This window comes from Capra hircus, chromosome 5 (assembly GCF_001704415.2).
Source record: "Capra hircus breed San Clemente chromosome 5, ASM170441v1, whole genome shotgun sequence".
NCBI classification, from domain to species: Eukaryota; Metazoa; Chordata; class Mammalia; order Artiodactyla; family Bovidae; genus Capra; species Capra hircus.
The window spans coordinates 74847577-74866042 of NC_030812.1; positions in this window are offsets into that span (position 1 = coordinate 74847577).

Below are 18466 nucleotides of genomic sequence, written 5' to 3' on the forward strand. Positions count from 1 at the left end.
CAGGGTCTTTTCAAATGAGTCAGCTCTTTGAATCAGGAGGCCAAAGTATTGGAGTTTCACCTTCAACATCAGTCCTCCAATGAACACCCAGGCCTGATCTCCTTTAGGATGGACTGGTTGGATCTCCTTGCAGTCCAAGGGATTCTCAAGAGTCTTCTCCAACACCACAGTTCAAGAGCATCAATTCTTTGGTGCTCAGCTTTCTTCACAGTCCATCTCTCACATCCATACATGACCACTGGAAAAACCATAGCCTTGACTAGACAGACCTTTGTTGGCAAAGTAATGTCTATGCTTTTTAATGTGCTGTCTAGGTTGGTCATAACTTTCCTTGCAAGGAGTAAGCGTCTTTTAATTTCATGGCTTCAGTCATCATCTGCAGTGATTTTGGAGCCCAGAAAAATAAAGTCAGCCACTGTTTCCCCATCTATTTGCAATGAAGTGATGGGACCAGATGCCATGAACTTAGTTTTCTGAATGTTGAGCTTTAAGCCAACTTTTTCACTCCCCACTTTCACTTTCATCAAGAGGTTCTTTAGTTCTTCTTCACTTTTTGCCATAAGGGTGGTGTTGTCTGCATATCTGAGGTTACTGATATTTCTCCCGGCAATCTTGATTCCAGAAGTAGATGTTTTACTTGAATTCCCTTGCTTTTCCATGATCCAATGGGTGTTGGCAATTTGATTTCTATTTCCTCTCATTTTTCTAAATCCAGCTTGTACATCTGGAAATTCTCAGTTCATGGACTGTTGAAACCTAACTTGAAGGATTTTGAGCATTACCTTGCTAACATGTGAGATATGTACAATTGTGCAGTAATTTGAACATTCTCTGGCATTGCCGTTCTTTGGGATTGGAATGAAAACTGACCTTTTCTAGTCCTGTGGCCACTGCTGAGTTTTCCTAATTAACTGGCATACTGAATGAAACTCTTTAGCAGCATCATCTGTTAGGATTTGAAATAGCTCAGCTGGAATTCCATCACATCCACTATCTTTGTCCATCATGATGCTTCCCTAGGCCCACTTGGCTTCACACTCCAGGATGTCTGGCTCTAGGTGAGTGATCACACCATCATGGTTATCTGGATCCTTAAGACCTTTTTGTTGAGTTCCTCTGTGTATTCTTGCAAATGTTCTTAATGTCATCTGCTTCTGTTAGGTCCATTCTCTTTCTGTCTTTTTGTGTCCATTTTGGCATGAAATATTTCCTTGGTATCTCTAATTTTCTTGAAATGATCTGTAGTGTTTCCCTTTGTATTGTTTTCCTCATTTCTTTGCAGATAAGAAAGCCTTCCTTATCTTATATCTGTTTGCTATTCTATGGGACTGTATTCAGATAAGTATATCTTTCCCTTTTTCCTTTGCCTTTCAATTCTCTTCTTTTTTCAGTTATTTGTAAAGCCTCCTCAATTAAACATTTTGCCTTGTTGCATTCTTTTTCCTTGGGGATGGTTTTGGTCACCTCTTCCTGTACAATGTTATGGACCTCCATAATTCTTCATGCACTCTGTCTCAGATTTAATCCCTTGAATCTTATTTGTTACTTCACTTTCCTAATTAACTGGCATACTGAATCAAACTCTTTAACAGCATCATACTTTGTATAATCATAGGGATTTGATTTAGGTAATACCTGAATGGTCTAGTGGTTTTCCTTACTTACTTCAATTTAAGTCTGAATTTTGCAATAAGTATTTCATTATCTGATCCATAGTCAGCTCCTGATCTTGTTTTTGCTGACTGTATAGAGTTTCTCTATCTTCAGCTGCAAAAATATAATCAATCTCATTTTGGTATTGACCATCTGGTGATTTATATATGGAGGGTTATCTCATGTTGTTGGAAGGTGTTTGCTATGAGCAGTGTGTTCTTCTGACAAAACTGTTAAACTTTGCCCTGCCTCATTTTGTCCTCCAAGGCCAAACTTGCCTGTTACCCCAGATATCTTTCGACTTTCTAGTTTTTCATTCCAGTCCCCTATAGTGAAATGGACATCTTTTTGTGTTATTTGTTCTAGAAGGGCTTGTAGGTTTTCAGAGCACTGTTCAACTTCAACTTCTTCAGCATTAGTGGTTGGGGCATAGATTTGGATTACTGTAATGTTGAATGGTTGCCTTGGAAATGAACCAAGATCATTCTGTCATTTTTGAGATTGTACCCAGATACAGTATTTTAGGCTCTTTTGTTGACTATGAGAGCTACTCCATTTCTTCTAAGAGATTCTTGTCCACAGTAGTATACAGTGGTCATCTGAATTAAATCCACACATTCCCATCCATTTTAGTTCATTGATTCCTAAAATGTTGATGTTCACTCTTGCCATCTCCTGTTTGATCACTTCCAATTTACCTTGATTAATGTTGATTTAACATTCCAGGTTCCTAGTCCATACTGTTATTTATGGCATCAGACTTTACTTTCACCACCAGATACATCCAAACTGGGCATTGTGTCCACTTTGTCTCAGCCTCCTCATTCCTTCTGGAGCTATTTCTCTACTATTCTCTAGTATCATATTGGACTCCTATCAACCTGGGGAGTTCATCTTTCATAGTCATATCTTTTTTCCTTTCCATACTGTTCATGGGGTTCTCAAGGCAAGAATGCTGACGTGATTTGCCATTCCCTTCTGCATTGGACCACATTTCATCATAACTCTCCACCATGACCTGTCCATTTTGGATAGCCCTACATGGCATGGCTCATAGTTTCATTGAGTTACACAAGGCTGTGAGCCATGTGATCATTTTGGCTAGTTTTCTGTGATGAGATTTTCATTCTGTATGCCCTCTGATGGGTGAGGATAAGAGACTTATGGAAGCTTCCTGATGCGAGGGACTGGCTGTGGGGAAAACTGGGTCTTGCTCTGGCCATGCTCAGTAAATCTTTAATCAATTTTCTTTAACTGGATGGGGCTGTGCTCTCGCCCTGTAGTTTTGCCTGAGGCCAAACTATGGTAGGGTAAATAGCAAACTCCTCATAAAGGACTTATGCCAGCCCAGAAGGCCTCCCAGGAAAGCTGCTGCAGCAGGCCACTGTCGATCCACGCCTCCACCGGAGACTCACAAGCACTCGCAGGCAAGTCTGGTTAAGTCTCTTGTGGGGTCACTGCTTCTTTCTCCTGGGTCCTGATGAGCACAGGTTTTGTTTATATCCTCCAAGAGTTTCTGTTTCCCCAGTCCTATGGAAGTTCCGTAATCAAATCCCACTGACTTTCGAAGTCAGAACCCTGTGGATTCTCAGTCCCTTTGCTGGATCCCCAGTTTGGGAAGTCTGAGGTCAGGCCTAGAACTTTCACCATAGTGGAAGAACTTCTTTGGTATAATTGTTCTCCTGTTTGTGACTCACCCACCCAGTGGCTCTATCATGGGCTAATGGTGGCCTCCTCTGAGAGGACTTGTGCCACATGCTGCACCTCCCAGAGCTGCTACTGCCAGGGCCCCTGTCCCTGTGGCAGTGGCCTGCTGTCCCATGCCCCCCAGGAGACCCTCAAACACTCATAGGCAGGTCTGGCTGTCTTTTGCAGAGGTCACTGCTCTTTTCATTGGGCTCTGGTATGCAGTTTAGTTTGTGGTCTTCAAGAGTCTCTGGTGGGTACGAGGTTTGACCTTAAATGTGATGGTGCCACTCCTATAGTCTTGTGGCTTTTACCGTGTCTTTGAATGTGGTGTGTCTTTTTTGGTGGGTTTCAACATTTTCCTGTCAATGACTGTTCAGCAGCTAGTTGCGATTTTGGTGTTGTTACTGGGAAAAGAGTGCACGTTCTGCCCTGCCATCTTGACTCTGGGATACTGTGATGGAAAAGAATATTTTAAAAACTGTATGTATGTGTATAACTGAGTCAGTTTTCTATAGAGCAGAAATTAACACAGCATTATAAATCAATTCTATTTCAATAAAAAGATAAAGAAAAAATCAATGTGAAAAGGCAATATACAGAATAAGAAAGATATTTACAAACCATATATGTGATAAGATGTTAATACTCAAAATATATAAATAACTTGTACAATTCAATAACAAAAAAGGAAAAATGACTCATAATACAATCAAAATTGATAAATATCTGAATAAACATTTCACCACAAGGATGTATGAATGGCTGAACGTCTAGGAAAATATGGTCAACATCACTAGTTAATATAGAAATGCAAATTAAAACCACAATGAAATCACCTCACATCTATTATAATGTTCAGCATCAAAAAAACAAAAAACAAAAAACAAACAAAAGTTAAATGCTTGGATGGAGGTGGAAAATTTTTGCACTGTTAGTAGGAATGTAAATTGATATAGTCATTATGGAAAACAGTATGTAGTTTCCTCAAAAAACAAAAAATAGAGCTACCATATTATTTAGCAATTCCACTTCTAGGAATATGCCTTCAGGAAACAAAGACACTAAAAGATATATGCACCCCCATGCTCACAGAAACATTATTTATAATAGCTGTGATATAGAAACAACCTAAGTGTCTATCAATGGATGAATGAATTAAGTTGTGAGGAGCGTACATGTGCACACACACATACACACGCACAATAGAATATTATTCAGCCATAAAAATGAAGAAATGCTTCCATTTGCAACAACAACAACAACATGGAAGGACCTTGAATTCATATGCTAAATGAAATAAGTCAGACAGAGAAAAGCAAATAAAGCTGACCTTCGAGCAACTTGTGAGTTGGGGTACTAATCTCACATTCTCAAAAATCTGTATATAACTTTATAGTCATCTCTCTGCATCCATGGTTTCACATTCACAGAGTCAACCAACCACAGATCATGTAGTACTATAGTGTGTATTTTTGGAAAAAATTCATATATAAAATGAACCTATGCAGTTCAAACCTATGCTGTTCCAGAGTCACCTGTACCATATCATCTTATTATCATCTTGTCATCATCTTATTATCTTATTATTATCCTTATGTATCATCATCATTATGATTATATTATCTTATTATTATCATTATGTATCATCTTATTACTGTATCATCTTATCATCTTAGAAAATAGACAAACACAAACAAAACCACTATACTTATAATAAAAGAGAACAGACTTGTAGTTACTGAAGTCAGAGGATGGGGAGAAGAGGAATTAGAGAAAGATGATCAAAGGTTATAAACTTCCAGCTATAAGACAAATAAATCCTAGGGATGTAAGGTGCAACATGATGACTACAGTTAACACTGCTGTACTATACATAAGAATGTTGTTAAAAGAGTAGGTCCTGAGAGCTCTTATCTGAATGTTTTTCTTTTCCTTGTATCATATCCATATGACATGAAGAATGTTAGTTAAACCTATTGTGGTAATAACTTAACAGTATATGTAAATCAAGCCACCAAGCTGTATACCTTAAGCTATGTAGTGATGTATGTTAATTATTTCTCCATAAAACGGGGGGGGGGGAGGGAAGTGTAATTCAGTTGTATTCTACCTAAAATACCTAATAGTTAGCTAAAATTCCATTGATGCTCCTTCAAAGGTAATAGAATATTTGTTTACTGCTTTTAAGATTCTTTCTTTGCTTATTTTAGTCAGAGGTTTAATGACAATGTGCAAAAGTGTGACCTTATATTTACCCTGCTAAGAGTTGACTGACTTAATTGAATTAGTAGGTTGTCTTTTCTTAAATCTGGAAAATTCTGGCCATTATTTCTTCAAATAGTGGTTTTGTTCCAGTTTTTTCCCTATCTTTCTGGACTCCAATAACATGTATTTTTAGACATTTCAAGCAGCTCCCTTATGTCTCATATTCAGTATTACATATTTCTTCATTAGTTTTACTCTCTGTATTTCATTTTGTGAACTTTCTGCTGCTCTGCCTTTGCCTTTACTAATCCATTCTTCTTTTATGTCTAGTTTGCTATCAGCCCCATTCAATCAGTTCTTAATTACAAATACCTTGCTCACTGTACATATTAGCCATTTAATTATTTTATTGATTTTAGTACTCTATTATTTTCCATTTATCTATTCATTATGTCAATCTTAGTGCCTATTTCCTTTAATATAATAATTATAGCAATTGTGAAATCCTTATCTGCTGATTCTGATATTTGGATCATTCCTCTTTCTATCCCTGTTGACTATTTTTATCTTCACTATTGGTCACCTTTTCTCCTGATTATTTGTGTTTCTATTAACTTTTTATCATACACCTTATGCTGTTGATGATATATTGCAGAGACTCTAGATTTTATCTTTCTCTAAAGAGTGTTAATTTTGATTTTTACAGGAGCTAAATTACTGGCAAATTACCTTTATCATTTTAAAACTTGATTTTTGTGGTGAACATATTTTATTTGATCTTTCTATGGTTTCAACTAAAAGGCTGGGATATTTACCAAGAGATTTTCACTCAAATTTGACTGTAACTTTAATATTTCCATAGCACTGTGCAGCATCTGAATCTCATCTCTCTAGACTCCCAGGATCTTTAAGGCTGCCTGGAGGCTTGGCTTATAAATAAAGAGCATAAAAAGCATTCAAAGATATTTGTTGCTACCCCAGAACTGTAACATCTATTTGCTAAATCCACTAAGATCTTTGTTTTCTACTTGGAATCTCTTCTAAAATGCTGCCACTTGGAAAATTTCTTCAGAAAGAAGACCAAGGTAAGTGTGGGGTTGCCTCTTTTCAGTCTTTCCTTTGAGAGTTTTAAGACCTGAATTGGTTTCTGGCAAGTGAGAGGAAACAAATGTTGCATAAATGTGGTATTTTTTATAAAAGTCACTCAGTTATGACTGGAAAAGGAAGTTTTACTGCAAAATTTATTTTAGTTGTCTAAACCAGTAAGGGTAGTTTGACACTCAATAAAACCTATATTTCTATCTAAGCCATCAAGTTCTCCAAGAGTAGGAGAGATGCAACCCTACTTTGTACTGTTATTATAGCTCGCCCCTATTTCTATATAAGAAGTATGTTCCCATTTCAATAATATGAAGAACAAGTACTTATATATACCCACACAAATACATATTTATATACTCTTGAACATACATATTGCCATGTAATAATTTGACTTTATCCATATATTTAATGAAACTAAAGAGTGAGAATGAATAATATCCATTTAATAGCAGTTTTATGACACAGCTACAAAATCTGAATGTTGGAAGGTATAGAAATAATTGTCTTTTGAATACAAATTATGATTTCAACCAGCATATATAGCTAAATATAGCACATAATTTTCCCACCTAAAGCTGTTACCACATGGTTTGCGTTGAATCTGATAGTCTGGACTCCTGCAAACAAAAACAAGATATCACCAAATGATCAGCAAAGGTTGTTTGTCAAATATAGGATCTGAAATTTTTCTTCATTTATTAAAAAAAATTTATTGGGGGTACAATCCATTTATAATGTTGTGTTGGTTTCAGGTCTACAGCAAAGTGATTCTGTTACACACATACACATATCAATTATTTTTCAGATTCTTTTCTCATATAAGTTATCACAAACAATGAGTAAAGTTCCATGTATTAGTCAATATGTTTTTGTTGATTATTTATCTCATATATGGTAGCGTATGTATGTTCATCCCAAGCTCCTGATTTATCCCTCCCTCATCTATCTTTCTGTTTTGTAAATTAGCTCATTTGTATCATTTAAAAAATTAGATTCCACATATGGGATATTATATAGTATTTATCTTTCTTTGTCTTACCTACGTCACTTTGTATTATGATAATCTCTAGCTCAATACATCTTGCTAAAAATGGCATATTTTTGTTTTTCATGCATGGTTGAGTAATAGTCTGTTGTGTATGTGTATATATATATATATATATATATATATATATATACCACATCTGCTTTATTCATTCCTCTGTTGATGGACACTTTGGTTGCTTCTGTGTCTTTGCTATTGAAAGTAGAGCTGCAGTAAACATTGGTGAGGGGGAGTCGCATGTATCTTTGACATACATACAGTTTTCTCTGGGTTCATGCCTAGGAGTTGAATTCCTGAATTATATAGTAGTTCTATTTTAAGTTTTGTAAAGACCCTCCATATTGTTTTCCATAGTTGTTATACCAACCTCTATTCCCACCAACAGTGTAGGAGGGTACCCTTCTCTTCATACACTCTCTATCATTTATTATTTGTATATTTTTTTGATGATGGTGGACATTCTGACTGTTGTGTGGTGATACCTCATGGTAGATTTTATTTACACATTTCTAATAATTAGTCACATTGAGCATCTTTTCATATGCTTTTTGGACGTCTGTATGTCTTCTTTGGAGAAATGTCTATTTAGATCTTCTGCAGTTTTTATCTGAGTTTTTCTATAGAGCTGCATGAACTGTTTATATATTTTAGAGGTTAAATTTTGGTTGGTCACTTCACTTGCAAATGTTTTCTTACATCCTGTGGGTTGTCTTTTCAGTTTGTTTATGCTTTTCTTTGCTGTGAAGAAGTTTTTAAGTTTAATCAGGTCCTATTTGTTTATCTTTGTTTCTATTTTGATTACTCTGGGAAGTGGATCAAAGAAGGCATTGCTGAGATTTATATTAAAGTATATCCTGCCTTTTGTGGGGTCACTGCTCCTTTCTCCTGGGTCCTGGTGTGTACATAGTTCTGTTTATGCCCTCCAAGAGTCTATTTCCCAGTCCTATGTAAATTCTGGCAGCTGTATGGTGGGGTTAATGGCGACCTCCTCCAAGAGGGGTTATGCCATACCCAAGTCTGCTGCACCCAGAGCCCCTGGCCCTGTGGCAGTCCACTGCTGACCCATACCTCCACAGGAAACACTCAAAAACAGTTCTGTCTCAGTCTCTGTGGGGTCTCTGGGTCCTGATGCACACAACGTTTGTTTGAGCCCTTTGAGCATCTCTGGTGGGAATGGGGTTTGATTCTAAATGTGAATTTGCCCCTCCTACCACCTTCCTGGAGCTTCTCCTTTGCCCTTGGGCATGGGATATCTCCTCAAAGTTTCTCCACTGCCACACAGCCACTGCTCCAACAGTGTGCAGCCACCACTGGAATGCTTCAGTAGCTTCCTAACTCATCTCTTGACTCTGTTCTGGGCCCACAGAGTCCATCTTCCTCACAGAAGCCAGAGCAAACTGCTCCATCAAAGTCTGTCTTCTCTGTTGATTGCCTGTTCTCCTTCTCCTCACACAGTAGAATGGAAGTGCTGTAGGAGGAGAGTTCACTGCTGGATATTGCAAGCTACTAAGCTAGATGCTCACACATATTTGCTGAAATAATTCATTAATATATGGCAATTTTATATGTTTTAAAATATCCTGATTTGACAAAAAGCTGTCAATTCCATGTGGGTCATCATAAAAAAAATATTTATAAGTCCTGGACTCATAAATGGATGAATTGGCCTCAAGTCCCTCACAACACTGTTGCAAGGACAGAAGGAGAGGGAGGAAGAGAAAGACAACCGCCGGGTGGCTGGCTGAGTGGCTGAGGGAAAAAGCAGATGGGAACACTCTGGGAAAGCAAACCCAAGGTGCTAAGTTGATGGCACAGACCCCTGGACGCCATCTTGAGGCCAGACTTGCCTGAGAGTGTCCAGAAGTCTCCAGCAGAGGTTTGGGTTAGTGGTAGCCTGCTGCAGGATTGAGGGCACTGAGGCTAGCAGCACATGCATGAGACCTTTTGAAGGAGGTCACCATTATCTTCATTACCTCCACTATAGTTTGGCCCCAGGTAAATGACAGGGAGGGAACATGGCTTCACCCATCAACAGAAAATTGGATTAAAGATTTACTGAGCATGGCCCCTCCCATCAAAACAGGACCAGGTTTCCCCCTCAGTCAACCTATCCCATCAGGAAGCTTCCAAAAGCCTCTTATCCTTCTCCTCAGAGGGCAGATAGACTGAAAACCACAATCACAGAAAACTAACCAATTTGATCACCTGGACCACAGCCTTGTCTAAGTCAATAAAACTAAGCCATGCTGTGTGGGGCCACCCAAGATGGATGGGTCATGATGGAGAGGTCTGACAGAATGTGGTGCACTGGAGAAGGGAATGGCAAACCACTTCAGTATTCTTGCCTTGAGAACCCCACAAACACAATGAAAAGGCAAAAAGATAGGACACTGAAAGATGAACTCCCCAGGTTGGTAGGTGCCCAGTATGCTACTGAAGATCAGTGGAGAAATAACTCCAAAAAGAATGAAGAAATGGAGCCAAAGCAAAAACAACACACAGTTGTGGATGTGACTGGTGATAGAAACAAAGTCCGATGCTGTAAAGAGCAATAATGAATAAGAACTTGGAGTGTTAGGTCCATGAATCAAGGCAAATTGGAAGTGGTCAAACAGGAGATGGCAAGAGTGAACATCGACATTCTAGGAATCAGCGAACTACGATGGACTGGAATGGGTGGTTTTAACTCAGATGACCATTCTATCTACTACTATGGGCAAGAATCCCTTAGAAGAAATGAAGTAGCAGGAGTGGGAAGACAGCAGAGGCATATACAAGATCTGTGAGCAGATGCCATGCTGTGTCCTGTTTCAGGTGTGTATGGACCACAGCCATCACTAGGAGACCTGTGAGGAGGTATCTAATGCTACCCCTGCAGTCTTGGGGATGTCCAAAGGTCACTGCATCTGCACACACCATATCATGAAATAATGGGCAGACACTAGAAGCAAGACGAGCTATGATCTTGCATCCAGCATAATGGAGAGCAGAAACATGGAAAATTAGAAAAAATTAGATGGCAGATAAATATGTTTCAGATGAAGGAGCAAGGTAACCCACAAGAATGACTACATGAAAAGGAGATAGGGAAACTACCTAAAAAACAATTCAGAGTAATGATAGTATAGATGATTCAACATCTTGAAAAAAGAATGGAGACTCAGGTAAGCAAGATACAAAGAATGTTTAATTAAGAACTGGAAAGTTTAAAGAGCAAATCATTTTTTAAAGAGAGGAACAATATAATAACCAGAATGAAAGCTACAATGGAAAGATTTCATAACAAAATAACTGAGGAAGAACAAATAAGTGAGCTGGAAGAAATAATGGTGGAAATCACTGCTGTGGAACAGAATAAGGGAAAAAAATAAAAGAAATGAGAACAGTCACAGACAACATTAAATACACCAACATTCACATTATAGGGATCCCAGAAGGAGGAGAGAGAAAGGGTCTGAGAAAACATATGAAGAGATTATAGGCATAAACTTCTGTAAAATGAAAAAGTCCAGGAAGCACAGGGAGTCACATGCAAAATAAACCCAAAGAGGAACACACTGAAATACATATTAGTCAAACTGAGAAAAATTAGAGAAAGAAAAAGTATTACAAGGGGAAAGCAGCAAATAACAAACTAGGGAACCCCTATAGAATTGGCAGCAGCTTTTTTCAGCAGAAACTGCATGCCACAAGGGAGTGACATGATATATTTCAAGTGATGAAAGGAAAGCATATGCAATGAACAATAATCTACTCAGCAAGGCTCTTGTTCAGACTTGATAGAAATACTGAAAGCTTTTGAGACAAGTGAATCTAATGAAATCAGCAGCATCAAATCAACTTGACAGCAGATACTAAAAGAACTTCACTAGTCTGAAAAAAAAATCATAGCTAGAAACAAGAAAATTATGAATGTGAAAGTTTACTTTTAAAGCAAATATGAAACCAAAGGTAGGAAATCAATCCTACACAAATATATCAAAACTGCAGTTATGAGAAGAAAGAATACAAATACTAGATACTGGAAATGCATTGGAAACTAATAAAGGTAGACATCAAATCACAAGATAGGAGACTAAAAGAGGAAGGGGAGAAAAAAAGACCTGCAAAAATAAAGCCAAAACAGTTAACAAAATGACAGAAAGAATATTATTGCTGTTCAGTCACTCAGGCATGTCCAACACTTTGCGACCATGGACTGCAGGATAACAGGCTTCCCTGGCCTTCACTTTCTCCCAGAGTTTGCTCAACCTCATGTCCATTTAGTTGATGATGCCGTTCAACCATCTCACCCTCTGTCACCATCTTCTACTCTTGCCCTCAGTCTTTCAAAGTATCAGGGACTTTTTCAATGAGTCAATAATTCCCAACAGGTGGCCAAAGTATTGCAGCTTCAGCTCCAGCATCAGTCCTTTCAGTGAATATTCAGGGTTGATTCCCTTTAGGATTGACTGGTTTGATCACCTTGCCAGTCAAGGAGTCTTCTCCAGCACCACAATTTGAAAGCATCAGTTCTTTGACACTCAGCCTTCTTTATGGCTCAACTCTCATACCCTGTACATGACTACAGTGAAAACCATGGCTTTGATTATATACACTTTTGTTGGCAAAGTGATGTCTCTGCTTTTTAATACACAATCTAGGTTTGTCATAGCTTTTCCTCCAAGGAGCAACTGTCTTTTAATTTCATGGCCTCAGTCAGAATCTGCAGTGATTTTGGAGCCCAAGAAAATAAAGCCTGTCACTTTGTTTCCAGAACAATTCACCATGAAGTGATGGGACCAGGTGCCATGATCTTAGTTTTGGAATGTTGAGTTTTAAGCCAGTTTATTCACTCTCCTCTTTCACCTTCATCTAGGGGCTTTTTAGTTTTTCTTCACTTTCTGCCTTACAGTGGTATCACCTGCATATCTGAGGTTGTTGATATTTCTCCTGGAGGTTGTGATTCCAGCTTGTGATTCATCCAGCCCTGCATTTCATATGATATACTCTGCATGCAAGTTAAAGAAGCAGAATGGTAATATGCAACCTTGTCACACTCCTTATCAAATTTTGAATCAGTCCGTTGTTCCATGTCCACTTTTAATCACTGCTTCTTAACTTGCTTGCAGATTTTTCAAGAGGCAGGTAAGGTGGTCTGGTATTTCTGTCTCTTTAAGAATTTTGCAGTTTTTTTGTGATCCACACAGTTAAATGCTTTAGCATAGGCCATGAAGCAGAAGCAGATATTTTACAGAAATTCCTTTGCTTTCTCTATGATCCAACAGATGTTGGCAAATTGATCTCTTGTTCCTCCACCTTTTCTAAATCCAGCTTGCATATCTGGAAGTTCTTGGTTCATGTACTGTTGAAGATTAGTCTGAAGGATTTTGAGCATTACCATGCCTACCTGTGAAATGAGAACAATTTTTCAGTAGTTTGAGCATTCTTTGGCATCACCCTTCTTTGGGATTGGAATGAAAACTGACATTTTCCAGTCCTGTGGCCACTGCTGCTACATTTTCCCAATTTGCTGGCATATTGAGTGCAGCACATCATCTGTTAAGATTTGAAATAGCTCAGCTGGAATTCCATTGCCTCCACAAGCTTTGTTTGTACTGATGCTTCCTAAGGCCCACTTGATTTTCAGTTCAGTTCAGTTCTGTCACTCAGTCATGTCCGATTCTTTGCGACCCCATGAATTGCAGCACGCCAGGCCTCCCTGTCCATCACCAACTCCTGGGGTTTACCCAAACTCATGTCCATCGAGTCGGTGATGCCATCCAGCCTTCTCATCCTCTGTCATCCCCTTCTCCTCCTGTCCCCAATCCCTCCCAGCATCAGGGCCTTTTCCAATGAATCAACTCTTCGCATGAGGTGGCCATAGTATTGGAGTTTCAGCTTCAGCATCAGTCTTTCCAATGAACACTCAGGACTGATCTCCTTTAGAATGGACTGGTTGGATCTCCTTGCAGTCCAAAGGACTCTCAATAGTCTTCTCCAACACCACAGTTCAAAAGCATCAATTCTTCGGCGCTCAGCTTTCTTCACAGTCCAACTCTCGCATCCATACATGACCACTGGAAAAATCATAGCCTCGACTAGACGGACCTTTGTTGGCAAAGTAATGTCTTTGCTTTTTAATATGCTGTCTAGGTTGGTCATAACTTTCCTTCCAAGGACTAAATGTCTTTTAATTGCATGGCTGCAATCACCATCTGCAGTGATTTTGGAGCCCAGAGAAATAAAGTCTGACACTGTTTCCACTGTTTCCCCATCTGTTTCCCATGAAGTGATGGGACCAGATGCCATGATCTTCATTTTCTGAATGTTGAGCTCTAAGCCAACTTTTTCACTCTCCACTTTCACTTTCATCGAGGCTCTTTAGTTCTTCTTCACTTTCTGCCATAAGGGTGGTATCATCTGCATATCTGAGGTTATTGATATTTCTCCTGGCAATCCTGATTTCAGCTTGTGCTTCTTCCAGCCCAGCATTTCTCATGAAGTACTCTGCATATAACTTAAATAAGCAGGGTGAAAATATACAGCCTTGACGTACTCCTTTTCCTATTTGGAACCAGTCTGTTGTCCATGTCCAGTTTTAACTGTTGCTTCCTGACCTGCATATAGGTTTCTCAAGAGGCAGGTCAGGTGGTCTGGTTTTCCCATCTCTTTCAGAATTTTCCACAGTTTCTTGTGATCCACACAGTCAAAAGCTTTGGCATAGTCAATAAAGCAGAAATAGATGTTTTTCTGGAACTCTCTTGCTTTTTCAATGATCCAGCGGATGTTGGCAATTTGATCTCTGGTTCCTCTGCCTTTTCTAAAACCAGCTTGAACATCACGAAGTTCATGTTTCACATATTGCTGAAGTCTGGCTTGGAGTATTTTGAGCATTACTTTACTAGCTAGTGTGAGATGAGTGCAATTGTGCAGCAGTGTGAGCATTCTTTGGCATTGCCTTTCTTTGGGATTGGAATAAAAACACCTTTTCTGGTCCTGTGGCCACTGCTGAGTTTTCCAAATTTGCTGGCATACTGAGTGCAGCATTTTCATAACCTCATCTTTCAGGATTTGAAATAGCTCAACTGGAATTCCATCACCTCCACTAGCTTTGTTCCTAGTGATGTTTTGTAAGGCCTGCTTGACTTCACATTCCAGGATATCTGGCTCTAGGTGAGTGATCACACCATCGCGAATATCTTGGTCATAAAGATCTTTTTTGTACAATTCCTCTGTGTATTCTTGCCACCTCTTCTTAATATCTTCTGCTTTTGTTAGGTCCATACCATTTCTGTCCTTTATCGAGCCAATCTTTGCATGAAATATTCCCTTGGTAGCTCTAATTTTCTTGAAGAGATGGCTCTGACTTGACTTTACACTCTGGGATATCTGGCTCTAGGGGAATGATCACACCATCGTGGTTATCTGAGTCATTAAGATCTCTTTTGTATAGTTCTGCATATTCTTGTGACCTCTTCTTAATACTTTCTGCTACTATTAGGTCCATACTGTTTCTGTCATATATTGTGTCCATCTTTGCATGAAATGTTCCCTTGGTATCTCTTTTTTGTTGTTGTTGTTGAAGAGCTAGCTAGTCTTTCCCATTCAAAATTTCCCCTCTATTTCTTTGCATTGATCATTTAGGAAGCTTTCTTATCTTTTCTTGCTATATTTTGGGACTCTACACTCAGATATATCCTTCCTTTTCTTTTGGATATATTTTTTACCACATAACATAACCTAAAAAAGATTAATTATGCATTTGACAATACTTCCTATGTAATTTAACATACCAAATTAACCTATTAGTTTAATATCTGTCTTTGGAATGTTTAAGGGGCCCTCTGAAGCATCCCAAATTAGACAGATGTCAAAGAACTTTATTAAATTTTGATTTAGGGAATTTTGTCAATAAATATCAAAAAAGTGTAGAACACTCAGTCAGATAGGAACACAAATCACTGTGAAACAATAATTATTCCCTTAGTCAAAGTAATAATGAAATGTTTCAAAGGCAAATACAAGAACATATCACTTAAAAGTAAAGAACTTAAAATGTGTTATCAAAGGCAGTTCAACATTTTAAGAAAATTTTTACCATGCACAAAACTCTTTTTTTAGGTTCTATTTTCACTAAACTTTCCTAATTTTCTGTAGCTGTCCCTTAGTTTGCCCATCCTGAAATAGACACCCTGTAAGTCAAACCCACTTCTTTTTCCTTTAGTTAAACGCAATTCCATTCCTGATATCTTCTTTACTAAAAATATGCATTCTACTTTCCTTAAGCAACCAGGAACAGTTCTTTATATCAGCACTCTGTAGACTGGTGAACATAAATGCCAGTGATAATTTCTAAACATATTTACTTTCTTATAGAGAACATATCAGGATGGCACCATGTTCATTAATAGTCCAAGATATCTTTAGTTTCTCTATAAGAGGAAGCTAGTGTTCAGTAATGAATGTTTCAGTATCTTATCATATTTGTGAGTGACTGACCTAGTCAATAAACTATCATCACTTAACTAATTTGGAACAGCCCTAGAAATTCAATTTAACAAAATCTGGGGAGGCTAGAATAGAGTTTTCCTTAGTAGAGTTTATCTAAAAAGCTCTTATCTCATTTGTATTTTCATTCCTTAAAAGTCTCTTCACATTGGATTACTTGCTGATAAATTTGTAACAGATATAACACGGTTTTATTTAACTTATATTAAATCTAGGCATAATGAAAGTATTATATTGATGTTGCTGACTCAGACCCATCTATATTAATTAGATCAATAAATGTAAGCATTAAAACCAGGTATTAATTTAGTATTGAATATTCACCAGTTGACATGAACCTGAAATTCACTTAGCTTAACTTTTTCTTGTATTAGAATTGTTTGATTTGTAAGTGCTGACTTTCTCTTTAGACTAATTATATAGGGATCATTTACAAATTAACTTCAGCAGTATTAAGACACAGACACATAATATCAAAGACAAAGGCACATACTGAGATGCACATATATCGAGACAGACACAACAAGAGATCTAGCTTCATTTGATAAACTAAGTCATGAATTAGATATTATAATATAAAACTCACTAGTTTTTAATTAAAAGTTGGAATAAGAAAGATTTTAAAGGACTTTATTCCTTGTTTGTGTTTTGTTTTTTTCAGTTTCAGGAATTAGAGATGTGCGGGCATAGGAGGGCCTAGAGGAGCCATCCCACGTTGAAGGTCAGGAAGGGCAGCAGTGAGGAGATACCCCTCATCCAAGGTAAGGAGCAGCGGCTGCACTTTGCTGGAGCAGCCATGAAGAGATACCTCACTCCCAAGGTAAGAGAAACCCAAGTAAGATGGTAGGTGTTGCAAGACGGCATCAGAGGGCAGACACACTGAAACCATGCTCATAGAAAACTAGTCTATCTAATCACACTAGGAACACAGCCTTGTCTAACTCAGTGAAACTAAGCCATGCCTGTGGGGCAAACCAAGATGGGCGGGTCATGGTGGAGAGGTCTGACAGAATGTGGTCCACTGGAAAAGGGAATGGCAAACCACTTCAGTATTCTTGCCTTGAGAACCCCATAAACAGTATGAAAAGGCAAAATGATATGATACTGACAGAGGAACTCCCCAGGTCAGTAGGTGCCCAATATGCTACTGGAGGTCAGTGGAGAAATAACTCTAGAAAAAATGAAGGGATGGAGCCAAAGCAAAAACAATACCCAGCTGTGGATGTGACTGGTGATAGAATCAAGGTCTGATGCTATAAAGAGCAATATTGCATAGGAACCTGGAATGTCAGGTCCGTGAATCAAGGCAAATGGGAAGTGGTCAAACAAGAGATGGCAAGAGTGAATGTCGACATTCTAGGAATCAGTGAACTAAAATGGACTGGAATGGGTGAAACTCAGATGACCATTATATCTACTACTGTAGGCAGGAATCCCTCAGAAGAAATGGAGTAGCCATCATGGTCAACAAAAGAGTCTGAAATGCAGTACTTGGATGCAATCTCAAAAACGACAGAATGCTCTCTGTTCGTCTCCAAGGCAAACCATTCAATATCATGGTAATCCAAGTCTATGCCCCAACCAGTAAGGCTGAAGAAACTGAAGTTGAATGGTTCTGTAAAGACCTACAAGACCTTTTAGAACTAACATCCAAAAAAGATGTCCTTTTCATTATAGAGGACTGGAATGCAAAGGTAGGAAGTCAAGAAACACCTGCGGTAACAGGCAAATTTGGCTTTGGAATGCAGAATGAAGCAGGGCAAAGACTAATAGAGTTTAGCCAAGAAAATGCACTGGTCATAGCAAACACCCTCTTCCAACAACACAAGAGAAGACTCTACACATGGACATCACCAGATGGTTAACAATGAAATCAGATTGATTATATTCTTTGCAGCCAAAGATGGAGAAGCTCTATACAGTCAACAAAAATAAGACCAGGAGCTGACTGTGGCTCAGATCATGAACTCCTTATTACCAAATTCAGACTGAAATTGAAGAAAGTAGGGAAAACCGCTAGACCATTCAGGTATGACCTAAATCAAATCCCTTATGATTATACAATGGAAGTGAGAAATAGATTTAAGGGCCTAGATCTGATAGATAGAGTGCCTGATGAACTATGGACTGAGGTTTGTGACATTGTACAGAAGACAGGGATCAAGAGACCATCGCCATGGAAAAGAAATGCCAAAAAGCAAAATGGCTGTCTGGGGAGGCCTTACAAATAGCTGTGAAAAGAAGAGAAGCGAAAAGTAAAGGAGAAAAGGAAAGATATAAGCA